The sequence below is a fragment of the Alligator sinensis genome, unplaced genomic scaffold (assembly GCF_000455745.1).
Source record: "Alligator sinensis unplaced genomic scaffold, ASM45574v1 scaffold233_2, whole genome shotgun sequence".
NCBI lineage: Eukaryota > Metazoa > Chordata > Crocodylia > Alligatoridae > Alligator > Alligator sinensis.
Genome location: NW_005841941.1, coordinates 2,748,329 through 2,758,170, shown reverse-complemented (window position 1 = coordinate 2,758,170; position 9,842 = coordinate 2,748,329).

Below are 9,842 nucleotides of genomic sequence, written 5' to 3'. Positions count from 1 at the left end.
GGGGGAGATGGGACTCCAGTCTACCCTCCCATCCTCCAGTGCCAACTGAGCAACCCCCAGAATGAGCTCCCTCTTCTCCCTCCCCCACTTCCCATTCTGAAAACACCACTCGCATATGCAGACACAAGTTAATGAAGGTGGTCTTCTTTGGAGCACCTTTGTCTGAACCCTCATGTAATGAGGTTTCAGATTGTCGCAGGTTCGAGCCCCTTTAAAGCACTCTGTAGCTGTGTACTTGTGTTAAGTCATGGCTGTAGAGAACTTTCAGGGATCAGATCAGGTGAAAGCTGTCACTTCTGTCTGTGCCCTATGCGTGTCCCACTCTGCCAGCAGATTTGCACTGAGGCAAACAAACCATGAAGCCTTTTACATGAGGTTCAGCATATGACACTGCATGGAAGAATGCAAAATAAATTTTCCTTCCTAAACCATAACCCAAGTCCTTGTGTTCCCAAAACAAAGAGGGGAGGAGTCACAGTATAATCAGAAGTTAGTAGGGGTTAAAGTTATACCCCTTCTTCATGCTGCAGTCACTCCTATGTATATTCAGTTCTTCAAGCACAGAAGCTGTTTTTTTTTCTGTGTTCATAGATTTCGTAGATATTAGGGCTGGAAGGGACCTCAGAAGTTCATCAAGTCCAACCCCCTGCCCCAGGGTCAGGAAGTCCGCTGGGGTCACAGGATCTCAGCAAGATAAATGTCCAACTGACTCTTGAAGGAATCCAGAGTAGGTGCTTGCACCGCCTCAGGAGTGGGTGCTGCCCCCGCCTCTGGTGGCAGTCTGTTCCAGGTCTTGGGGGCTCAGACTGTAAAGAAGTTCTTCCTTATGTCCAGCCTGAAACGGTCTTGGAGAAGTTTGTGACCATTTGACCTTGTCATCCCATAGAGCGCTCTGGTGTTCCCCCAGAGCCTGATGTACACCCCTTCTGTACTTATAAGCAGCCATCCGGTCCCCCTGAGCCTGCACTTTTCCAGGCTGAAGAGTCCCATAGCTCTCAGCCTCTCATCATAAGGCCTGTTTTCCTGACCTTTGATCATGCGTGTGGCTTTCCTCTGGACTCTCTCAAGCTTCTCCACATCCTTTTTAAATTGTGGAGCCCAGAATTGGATACAGTACTCCAGCTGCAGGAGGATGACATCCTGGCATTTGCTAGAGAAGCATCTATGGATGCAAGCCAGAGTTTTGCTCGCTTTGCCGCCTGCAACATCACATTGGTGGCTCATATACATCTTGTGGTCAATCATGACCCCCAAGTAACTTTCAGACATGGTGCTAGCAAGCATAGCACTGCTAAGCCTATAAGCATGCTGCGGGTTTTTCTTCCCAAGGTGGAGTACCTTGCATTTTTTGGAGTTGAAGGCCATAGGCTTTTTGTCTGCCCATTTTCCGAGCCTGTCAAGGTCAGCCTGGATCACCAACCTGTCCTCGAGTGTGGACACTTTACCTCAAAGTTTGGTGTCATCAGCAAACTTGGCCAGTCCGCTCCTGACACCAATGTCCACATCATTAATGAAGATGTTGAAAAGGATAGGTCCAAGGACGGAGCTTTGGGGGACCCCACTGGTTGTGGCGCACCACAACGATTGACTTCCGTCAACTACCACTCTCTGGGTCCAACCTCAAAGCCAATTCCCCAGCCAGTAGACTGTGATGTAGCCAAGGCTGCAGTTGGCCAGTTTTTCTATAAGACGATCGTGGGATACCGGATCGAGTTCCCCCTGGTACTCTTAGCAGTGAGGAAATAAGAACATCTCTGGAACCTGTGGCTGGTGCAGGGTCCTTCTTTATCATTAATATATCCATAGCTGCAACAATATAAAGGTGGCTCTGCCTCTCCAGAGCTGTGAATAAACTTTGTTTGAAAGCCTCCAGCATCTACTCAGTCCTGACACTCCTTGGGGAGAATTGTAGCTCCCCTGGAATCAATGGCAATATGAAAACAAAAATTTCATAAGAAATACTGACTTTGTGATGATATTTTGTTAATGAAAAAATTCATAACTTTTCAATATTTTTACAATAGTTGTCAAAACATCATCAACATAATATTCAATTTTTTTATTTACTGAAAGTCTAAGTGCCACTAATCAAAATATTGATCCCTATTTTTTTCCTTCTCATTTAACCAGCTGTTCCTGCTACCTTGCCTCATAGATTTAATAGATTTCATAGACATTAGGGCTGGAAGGGACCTTGGAAGATCATCGAGTCCAGCCCCCCGCCCGAAGGGCAGGAAGTCAGCTGGGGTCATAGGATCCCAGCAAGATAAGCATCCAATTTACTCTTGAAGGTGTTCAATGTAGGTGCTTGAACCACCTCCGATGGCAGGCTATTCCAGACCTTGGGGGCTCGGACAGTAAAAAAGTTCTTCCCTATGTCCAGCCTGAACTGGTCTTGCAGTAGTTTATAACTGTTCAACCTCGTCCTCCCTATGGGCGCTTTGGTGAACAAATGTTCCCCCAGATACAGATGGTCACCCTGATAAACTTATAGGTGGCCATCAGATCACCCCTGAGCCTGCGATTTTCCAGACTAAAGAGCCTCATAGATCTCAGCCTGTCATCGTAAGGTCTGTTCTCCTGACCTCTGATCATGCATGTGGCTCTCCTCTGGACTCTCTCAAGCTTCTCCACATCCTTTTTGAATTGTGAGGCCCAAAACTGGACACAGTACTCCAGCTGTGGCCTCATCAAGGCCCAGTACAAGGGGAGAATAACGTCCCAGGATTTGCCTGAGAAGCATCTATGGATGCAAGCCAGCGTTTGGTCACTTTACTAGCTGCAGCATCGCATTGCAGGCTCATGTTCATCTTGTGGTCAATGATGACCCCCAAGTCTCTTTCTTCTGTAGTACTAGCCAGCGTAGCACTGCCAAGCCTATAAACATGCTGCAGGTTTTTCCTCCCAAGGTAGAGAACCTTGCATTTTTCAGTGTTAAACACCATCAGGTTCTCATCTGCCCATTTGCTGAGCCTGTCCAGGTCAACCTTGATCACCCTCCTGTCTTCAGGTGTGGATGCTTTGCCCCAAAGTTTGGTGTCATCGGTAAGCTTGGCCAGTCCACTTCTGATTCCAATGTCCACATCATTAATGAAGATTTTGAACAATATGGGTCCAAGGACAGAGCCTTGGGGGACCCCACTGGTCACAGGGCACCATGGTGATTGACTTCCATCTATTACCATCCTCTGGGTCCGACCACAGAGCTAATTTCCCAGCCAGCAGATCGTGGTGGACCCAAGGCCACAATTGGCCAGTTTCACCAAGAGGTGATTATGGGATACCAGACCGAAGGCTTTTTTGAAGTCAAGATATATGACATCAATCTCTTCTCCCTTGTCCAGGTGATAGGTCACCGGGTCATAAAAGGAAATGAGATTGGTCAAGCAAGACCTCATACCTCACATCATCCTCTCAAAAATGTCTAAAGCGATAATCATATTGTAAAATGCCAACCTGGAAACCCTACAGCTACAGTAGGGGAAAAGTTTACTTTGTTTTTTTCCTTGAGGGACTAGAGACAATCTAGATCTCCTAGGCCATGTCTACATGTGCAAACGCTATGGGCTGGGTAGAAGTGCAGGGCTGAAGGGGGCAAAAACAGACTGCTGCCAGAAGGAGCAGATCTGCTCCCATATCCCTGTATGTGTAGATGCTTACCTAGGGTGGATTTACTCTAAAGTAACTTACTCTGTATCTCCATCTGTGCAGAAATATGAAAGCAAATCTGCTGCTCCTGGCAGTGGTCTGCTCCCACCCCCTCCAACCCTGTAGTGGACCGCTGCTGGCAGGGAGCTCAGGGCCTGGAGACAGCTGTCACCTGGTGGGGGCTAGGAGATTGTTTCTTGCCCCATGGGGGCTTCCTGCTGTGGGGACAAGCTCTTCAACTGGAGCCCGGGCAGGGACAATGTCCCCCTGCCCCAGCAGCAGGGAGCTCCTGACTCTGGCTCCTTGATCAGGGGCAGGGGACTTGGAAAGAGCTGCAAGGGAGGAGCAGGTCCCAGGCCCTCACCCTGATCCACCAGTGGGGCAGCAAGCAGAGAGCCCCAGGCTGGGCAGGGATTCCCCACCCAGCCAGGGGCTTGCTGCTAGGTGCCCCACCAGTGGATTGGGCTAGGGGGCTGGGATCTGCCCCTCCCCTGCAGCTTTTCAAGCCCTGCATCTGGATTGCCTGATCGGGGCATGGGGCTGGGACCTGTCCCTGAACAGGACAGTTCCCAGCCCCTACTCCACAATCACAGGCTGGGGGCTGAGGATCCTGTTCCCTGCCCAGCTCAGTGATCATGGGGAACAGGGTCCCAGCCTGTTCCCAGCACCTGCTCTGTGATTGCAATTGCAGAGCTGCAGCTCAGAACAATCTCCCCAGTTCCTGGCTTCACAATTTTGATTGGGCAGTGGGGCCTGGGAGCTCCCTGCTTGATTTATTTGCTGGTTGCAAACATGTATTTCGATTCCCTATATCTTTTTAGTTCTGTTCTGTTCTGTTCTGTTCTATTCTTTGTTGAATCTGTGTTAATATCTGTGATACATGGTTTGTTCTTCCCTCACTTGCTTCCAAGCAGCTAAATTGTATGCAGTGTACTGTCTTGTTTTGGTAAGGATTGCTTATTTAGATGTAGTTGTGGTTCAGTGGAAGAGAAATTTAGTCAAGGACAAGACATTCAATAATATTATTCCAATATTTATGTATGACTTTCCAGCAAAAATATAATTTGAACAATCAAGGGAGTTAGGGGAGAAAGAGATAGGAAAATTGTTAATGTAAAAAGGCCACTAAAGATGCTCCATTAAACTGGTATAATTCAGAATTGATAGAATTCAGACCAATTCAGTTCAAACCAAAGTGTTGATGCCTCTCAAACACACATCAATATCCCTCTACTTTTAGACATTTTCCAAATAGGGCTTGGGACAGGTCAGGAAATTGCTAGACAGGACTATGAAGAAAGTGATGTAGTTGGCATAATGGGATAAATCTCCAGGGTCCAAGAATATATGTGAAAGTTTACCAGCTGAAATCCATTGGGTGTTCTTATATTGAATTCTGTATTTGATTTTTAATGGATACTTATTATTTCCCAGTCATTTTGTAGACTGATTATTAAAAAGCAGGCTCTTTCAAAAATAAATAAAATTATTTAAATTGTGTTGCTATTGGCAAGAGAACATTTTTTAAAAACAAGCTATATAATTGCTTTTCAAATGTTGAGGGAACACTTAGCTTCATTATGGACATGGTACCTAAGAACCACCACATCATTCTAATGTCTGGGGGCATGGATGTTATTTTTAAAGCAGTTTGGAGACTCCAGCTTTAAAAGAACATTGTGAAAGTTGGTGAGAAGTGAGAATTCTTGGCCTTTTATTTCTCCAGCAATATTGTTTGAGGGACTCTGTGGTTTGGGCATATGTCCAGCAGGGTTTATTGATATTGTTAGGAGCCATTTTTTTATTGATTCCTTTATGAAAAAAATCCTATTAGCAGTTATGTACAGGCTATGTTGTTTGAGGCTGTTAGCACTGTTTCCTTCAAGCTCCCTCCATCTGTTTGTCTCACTCACATATCGGTCTGAGGTGACATGGCTTAACTCCATTGACTCTAATATCAAGTCAAGTCAGGCCAGTCCCAAGGCCGCTGTAACTTTTGGGGCACCTTAGATGCTGTAGCAACCTTCCAGCAAGTTGAGTTGCTTTGCATCATTAGCGATTCTTCAGACAGAATGACCTGATGGTGCCCATCTCCTGTCTAGATATGGATGACCATTGGCTCACAGGGAGCTCATTCACCCTGTGACAAGTCTTGTTTGTAGTTCTGCTGGGTACCCACACACCCTCCTCACTCAAGCTAGCCGAGGTGGGGGCACCAGTTTAGTTGCTGACAATCCAACCATGGAACAGGCTGTTCTAGTTTACATGATGCCAGATAACCAAGAAAGGCCTGGCTTGACTTGGGATTCCAGTATAGCTAGGCCAATTTACTGACTATCTGGCCTGCTACACCTTGATGCATCTATCCCAAGCTTCAAACCTTCACACTATTCCATGAGGGTGGGCCCTGTTACCTGAACATAGCTCCATTGGCTGAAAATTGGCATCAGGTACAGGAGTCTGCCTTTGTGGGCTTAGCTTCCTGAGGCCTAGACTTGCCTCCTACCATATGTATGTATAGCACTCAGCTCAATGGAGCCTTGATCTAATTGGTGCCTACAACCTCAAAGTAATAATGATACTGATCATACTTTTTTCATGGGGTTTATGAAATTCCACGTATCCTTTAGGGGAGTCACAGAATTCTCAAACTATTAGTGGACCCAATTCAGAAAGTTAAACATGTAGTTTATTTTAGGCCCTGAGTGCTATTTCAGTATATGTCAGCATGTCTACACATGCAATTAGTGCACATGACTAAACTCTGGAGCTTATTGCTAGAGTATTTTGCTCCCAGGTGCACATTCAAATGGTGTGCCTGGGGGCAAATAACTCTGGAGCAATTAGCTCCAGAGTTTATTCATGTGCAGCACATGGAGCCTGGTCAGAGCAGCTCTGGCTGGCAGGGGGCCCCAGGGGTCAGCCTTCCAGCCGAGGGCTGCTCCAGCCAGGCTCAGTGTACTATGGAGGGGCTGACTGGGGCATAAGGATGCTTCAGTGTGGGACTAGCTGGCAGGCATCCCTGGCACTGAAGCACTCTTGTGCCCCAGCCAGGTGTCAGGGTCTACTTGTGCACTGCTGTGTACAAAAAGACTTTACTACCCTGCTTGTGTTACCCTGCTGCACAGTTTACTTGTTTTGTGCACCCTAATAGGGGTGCATCTGTAGATGCTGAGATGTGTACTGTGCAGTTAATTAGTTAACTGCGCAGTAAACATCTCATGTAGATGTGCCCCACTTTGCTATATCAGGGCCATCATGCTTTCTCATCATTGGAGGTGTTCACCCTGAAACAATACCCAGAAATAGAGTTTCTTTATTGCACTGCAGCTCATCTGTGTCGTTATTTTTCTATTATCTATATGTAGTCAGAATAAGCATGATTGCAGGTAGCCTGACTAGCAAAAGGAAATTAAATCCATTTGGAACTGGGCCTTATCAGAGGGTTATCTGCTAAAGTGCTGAGTTTGGGTGATGTCTTAACAGCACCTGGCAGGAATCCACAGGGCTGGTTTTATTTAAGAGAGGGGGAAATAACAAAATATGCAGGTGCTACTTATGAAGTAAAATATAGCACAAAAGGATCTGGAGAGATTAGCAAGCTGAGAAGAAAATAAAATGATGAGATACAATGTGGGAAAAGACCCATACATAAAAATAAGCACATATGTTCAATAGGAGACAGAAAGTGGAAGTGCATGCATGATGCAAGAGCCTTAGGTATGATGGTTAACAGGAAATCAGAAGTGAGGTAATAGGATGTGGGAGCAAAGGTGACCAATGAGAAAGACTGGATGCCAAATCAACCCCCAAAAGACTGTCTGGTACTGGTTAAGCAAGTAGGAAGCTGAGATGTCCATTCCTCATTAAATACTGTTCCTTTTGTTATCTCATCCTCCCACCCACATGCTCCCCATTCATCCATTTTGTCCAGCTGCTGTGCCCTGTCTGAGGGTATGTCTAGACTAGCACTTGTGGTCCTGTTTAAACTTAAGGACAATAAACTCAAATTCATCTTCCTGGAGCGTAAATGCTGGTTTGGCCACTCCACAGATGTTTGCTTCAAGATGCAAACATTTGTAATGTGTCCAAAGCTGAGCTGCAGGGTAGACCACAGCTATTTGTGTCCTGGAACCATTCAGACTAGCATTTCTGACTTAGTTAAAACAGGACCAGAGATACCCCATGCTGTACAATTGCTGGGGAAAGGATTCCCTTCTTGATACTTGTTTTTATAGACCCTGATCTTCATTGGGTTGATAGCTGCTTCTGTAATACACACAACTAATAATACTGTAATAATAACCACCAATGGAATTTTTGGCCGTGTTCCCTGATGCATCACGTCATAAGACAGGAAGGTACAATGTCTCTTTTTTACAGCTCTCTTCAACATACATTCAGTTCTGAGCACCTCATTAGCTGAAAGATACTGACAAATTGGAGGGATTTCAGAAAAAAGTAACAACAACAATTAATGCGCTGATTTATCATAAAGGGAAGATTATGAGTCTGTCAGCTACACAACAAATAAAACAATGTTCTCAACTGGGAGTACTGCCACATTCAAAAAACTTGCAAATGGGTGCCATCACTCTGAAAAGGTTGAAAATCACTGATATAGAAGAAATTTCAAAAGATCCCCCATCTGTAAATTTGTGGGATTACATAAAGCGTTTAACTCTAGTAAATCGTGGCTACACTTGTAAGGAGATTTAGGACAGTTTTAGACATCTATCTGCTGTTTGAGGCAGCTAAGTCCAAAATTTAGATCCTCAAAGCATGCACTCAGTTGCTGCCTAACTTTGGAGGCATCAAAAGTCCAGAGGTGCTTAACTTCCCCAAACACCTTAAGTCTTGCTTCTGGACACAGCCAGAAATCCCTTGGTCTTCACAGGGCTGAACAATAATGTCATTCCTGAGCCTCATCAGGATCCATAAATGAGACATTCCTTTATCTCTTTCCTCTACAGGGTTTTAACTGGTAGATGTCCCCAGAGTACAGCTGACGGTTTGCACTCTGCATAAAGGAGAGCCAAAAGCAGAGATGGTAGTGGGGCCCTCTTTAATCCAATAGCTCATTGGTTAGACTACTTATCCAGCATGTGAGACCTGTGTTCAGTTCCTTCCGCTGCCTGGGGAGCCTGGATTCCAGGTTTCCTACATCCTACTTCAGTCTTTCAACACCAGACTACAGGGTTTTCTTTGCACGCGCTGGGGGGGGGAGGAGGGGAAAAAGGGGTTGTGCTCTCATTCCTTCCTTTTGAAGTTGGTGACTTCTGAAATAGTTAAATATTCATCAGATCATGGGCTGAAACTCAGATCTTGTGATCCCAGATGACTGTTCTAAACACCAAGCAACAGGGTCTCTTTCTCTCTCTTTTCCCCTGCCCCCAAAATTTATAAATTTTCCATGCAAAATGGAATATTGTGAAAAGAAGGGATTAAATACACATCTCCTTTCTCTTTCTCACACACACATAACCCTAAAGCTTGGTAGTTAGGACATTCTCCTAGAAGGTAGGAGTTCTAGGTTTAAAATTCCTTAGGCAGAGAAAGGCAGACAAGGTTCCTTGGGTGAATTTGATATCTTTTATTAGACCAACCCAAATGGTTGGAGAATAGTTATTAAGCAAGCTTTCGGGTTCAAAAACCCTTCGTCAGGCTAAGGAAGCTGCAGCAGTTGGTGTGTGCTCTTCCTGGATAGAATGAAAAGTAAACAAGCCAGGGGCTGGGCTGGGCTGGGGAGTCAGTTGCCAGGCAGATTATAATGTATCAAAAATCCAATGTCTATGTTTAGTCCATGATCTCTAGTATCCAGCAGGTTGATGAAATGGAGTTCATAGGCTTGTCTCTGGGATGTGTTGTGTAAATTTCCCTTGAGGATCAGGACTGAGAGATTGGAGAGAGAGTGGCCCTCCTGTGAGAAATGTGCCCCACCGGTAATTGGGTGATTCTGTCTTTGATGGATTTCCGGTGTGCATTCATTCTGGTGCGCAGTTGTTGTATGGTCTCTCCTACGTATCTTCCATCAGGGCATTTGGTGCATTGGATGAGGTATACTACATTCCTGGAGGTGCAGCTGTAAGATCCTGGGATGCTGATGGCTCTGTTGTGGGGTGTAGTAATAGTGGGGGTGGTGGAGATGCGGGGGCAGGTTTTGCATTTCTTGTCATGGCACAGTCTGGATCCTT